This window comes from Belonocnema kinseyi, chromosome 9, assembly GCF_010883055.1.
Source record: "Belonocnema kinseyi isolate 2016_QV_RU_SX_M_011 chromosome 9, B_treatae_v1, whole genome shotgun sequence".
NCBI classification, from domain to species: domain Eukaryota; kingdom Metazoa; phylum Arthropoda; class Insecta; order Hymenoptera; family Cynipidae; genus Belonocnema; species Belonocnema kinseyi.
Genome location: NC_046665.1, coordinates 51,531,109 through 51,535,361, shown reverse-complemented (window position 1 = coordinate 51,535,361; position 4,253 = coordinate 51,531,109).

Sequence of the window (4,253 nt, the reverse complement as noted above, 5' to 3'; positions counted from 1 at the left end):
AATAAATATCTGAGTTTCGAAGAACATGTTTTTTTGACTCATATTTATTTTCTCGATTTACGATTGGACCGTAAGACATAAAGAATTTGAAATCAATACATGTATTTTGTCAAGAACTTGTTTTCCTTATGGTAAAACTATAATCTAATTGCTTGAAAATTCGTTTTCTCTCTTGTAAAAAATAATTTTCTTCAACTGAAAATTTAACTACTGCATTTTTTATTTCAAATTATTCTTTTTTTAGTTGAAAATTCACCTGTTTATTTAAAAATTTATCTTTTTTATTTCATGTATTTTGTTAAAAATTATTGTTTTTTGGTAGAAAATTTATCTTCTTGCTTGAAAATTCATTTTTTGGTTGCAGATTCGTTCTTTTTCAATAATAATTTTTTAACTGGGAATTTCACCATTCCCCTTTTTGCTTGCAAATTTATATATTTAAATTAAAAACTCAGTTGTTAGGCCCAAAATTCATGTACTATTTGTTAGAAATTTATCTTTGCAGAAAATTAATCTTCTTGCTAAAAATTCATCATTTTGGTTAAAAATGTATCTCCTTAGTTGAAAATATAGCTATTTTGTTTACAAAAATTTTCTGGTAAAAACTTAATTTTTTAAATTAAAAATATAATCATTACATTTTTGTGGAAAATTCATCTTTTATAGCCAAAAATTTTATTTCTGGGTTGAAAATTCCACGTAGTTTGCTGAAAATTTGTATTTTTCGATAGTAAATTAATTGTTGAATTCAACTTTTTCCGATTGAAGTAAATTTTTTTGTTAACATATCAACTATTACTTTGTTTAAATTAATTTCGTTTGTTTAAAAATTATTTTTAAAGAAATATCAACAATTTTGTTAAAAAGGCTTTTTCTGTTCAAGATGCATAATATAAGTGAGGAGTCTTGTTTGTTATCTCTCTAAATATTGAAAGTAAAATAAAGCATTACATTTTCCGCTAAGTAACTAATTATTGCAGTCCAAAATGTGTCCGTCCTTACCCCTCACTTTTAATAAAGCGGAAACAATTTAATAATCTCATTCTAATAATATTCTAATAAAAAATAACTTATATTTTATTTTTTACAAGAATTGTTCTAATTTTTTAATTAAAAAAAAAATTAAAATGCTTCTGGTTGTTACTTGATTAAATGTGTGGGCTATTTCACAGAGAACATGGATAAATCTTAGGAAAAATCGATGCAAGGCTGCGGACTTAAAGCTTATCGCTCTATAAATAATTCAAAATTAGAGTTGATTGTTTTTCATAGGGGCTCATAAATTGGAGATAAAATTTTAATATTTATGTTTAAAAAATCGTGAAGACAACATCGTATATAATTAAATTTATTTCAAACACAGGTTTATTCTAGACTTCAGAATCTTGGGATAAACCTCCAAATTTTTTAATTTAAGGAAAATATTTAAAATTTTAAATACATTTGGGTTTTTCTTTTAATATCCATGAGAAATGGTATGTTCATTATTATCAAAAAGTGAGATTTTTTCTGAAAACAAGAGTTAGATGAGTTTATCTATCTAACTTTCTTTCTCAACAAATTTTGAATTTGTTTCTAAAACTTTTTTCGCATCTGGAAAATACCTTTCACAATCTCTGTGCAACTCTTGAACTGTTTGGCCAGTATATCAATCCAAACTTTTCGCTCGAAATAGATGGGAGTACGTGATTTTAGCAAGTTTAGCTTTTACTAACAAGTAAGTTTGAAATGGTTGCGAAAGCTGGTTGAAAAAGAAAAGTAAAATTACGGTCGATATAGCTATCCGTTAATTCATTCTTAAAGCTGCTTGAAGAAGATTTCAACAACATTTTTTTCTCGTATTTTCCTAGATTACATATTAGACTCTATTTAGAAGTACCCTTTTCCAAAGTTAGCAATTAATTTTAGATTTCATTCAGGTTTTGGTGGCGTAATTGTTTAACGCTATACTTATGGGTAGTGGCGTTCCCAGTTCAAATTCGTGCTAAGAATATTTTTCCTTGTTCTTTAAAAATTATTTGTCTAGAGTAATCGTTTAAACCTCGAAATCTGTATTAATTAAAAAATGTAATACTCGGACTTAACATTCCTGAATGATAATATCTTCCAAATATTAATTAGATTTCATTCAATGAAGAAGTAAAATGCTAGTTAAAAAATAAACTTTTTGAATAGTGCATAAATGACGTAATCTTTTTTTACCCCCCCCCCCCAACAAAAGAATTCCAACCCCCCATGTAAGATACTGTGAGATCTGCTCCAAATCAACAAAAATTCTTACTAAGATTTTATAAACGTAGAAAATGAAATTTGTTAGTGACCATAAGTAAATATTAATAAAGTAATAAACAAGTAGGGATTCGATATCATACTGAGATTTTATAAACTTAGAAAATAAAATGTTTTAATAACAATCAGCATTTAATTTCATAAACGTGCAATTGTATCATTTCTTTAGGACCTGAAAATTTTCGTAGTCCGACGCTTTATTTTTAAAGCAAAATTTCTAGTATTTGAACCTAATGTTTTAAAAGTATTAAAAATGAACTTCAATGTTTGTTTAAACGAAAATTATTTAGTCTATAAATGATAAAAATTAGTATCTATTTATTATAGGCTTTGCCATCTTCCTTTTTTTTAAATGCAACATTTTTGTTGAAAATTCGCCTTTTTACTTAAAAATTCAACAATTTCATTATAATTTTTTTTTTTTGGTTGCAAATTTAATATTTTTTTGTAAATATTTAATCCTCATTGATTAATACTGCAACTGCCTGATTAAAAATCAATCTGTTTCAGTTGAAAATTCAATTTTTTGTTTGAAAATCCAACAATTTGGGAGAAACTCAATTATTTGATCAAAACTTAAAGAACTGTGTTAAACAAGAATTTTTAGTTAAAAATTCGTAATTTTAGTTTAAAAAGTTTTGGTTTCAATTTGTCGAATAATTCATGTATTTTTTTTTAATCTAATTTTTGGTAGCAAATTAATCCTCTTGCTTCAAAATATAACTATTTGTTTGAAAATTGATTATTTTACTAAAAAATAAATAGATTTGGTAGAAAATTAACACTGTTGGTTGAAAATGAATTTGTTTTAGTTGAGGATTAAAAAATTTTATTGAAAACACGTATTTTTTTATTCAATCCAAGTATTTCTGATTTAAAAATAAAATATTTTTTGGGTTTAAATATCAACTAATACATTTTTTGTTGAAAATTCATCTTTTTAGCTTAAAAAATCAACTGATTGGTAGAAAGTTGACACTTATATTTTCCAAATTTTTGTTCGGGAAACAATTGAACTATTTCATTTTGGGAGGAAATTTGATCTTTTTAGTTTAGAAATTAAACTATTTGGTAGAAGATTTATGGAAGTTGTTGAAAACTCAACTATTAGGTTAACAAATTATGATTTTTTTGTAAATCTTATCTTTTTTAGTAGAAAGTCATTTTTATTTTGTTTATTAAAGAATAATACTTTTAGTTCAGAAAGCTACTTTTTTGAAAATCCAACTACTTGTTTTGAAATTAATTTTCTTGTAGAATTTTTTTTTTTTTTAATAGAAAATTAATCATTTTGATTTAAAATTTATCTTTTTGGTTGATAATTCAAACGTTTGGCTGCAAATTCAACTATTCTGTAGAATAATTCTCTTCTTGGGTTGAAAATGTAACCAGTTGTGTGGAATTTTTTTCTTGATTGTCTAAAAAATCTGTCAGAATCAGATACACCACTCTTGTTGAAAATTCGTCTCATCTATTTAAAAATTCATATCATTCATTTAAAATTGAACTACTTTGTTGAAAACTCGTTTTTTGTTTGTTCAAAATTAATTTTTATAACTGAACATGTAACTAGTTTGTTGATAATTCAACTGTTTGATTGAAATTAAAATTTTTCGTTAAAAATTTAAGTGTATGGTAAAAAATTCGGGTTTTTGGCTTGAAAATTCTATTACTGGGTAGAAAATTCATTATCTTTATAGAATATTCTTCTTTTTTTCCTGAAAATACGTTGTTTAATGAAAATTTAAATATTCTATTTTGGGTTAAAAATTGATATTTTTCAATAAAAAAATTTAACAGTTTGTTGGAAAAGTGACGAAATTTGTTGAAAACTCAATTATTTAGTTCAAAATTTATGATTTGTTGAGAGTCTGTCTTTTTTAGTAGAAAATTAAACTTTTTGGTTTTAAATTTATCTTTTTAGTTGATAATTCAAACATGTAATTGAAAACTCATTGTAGGCA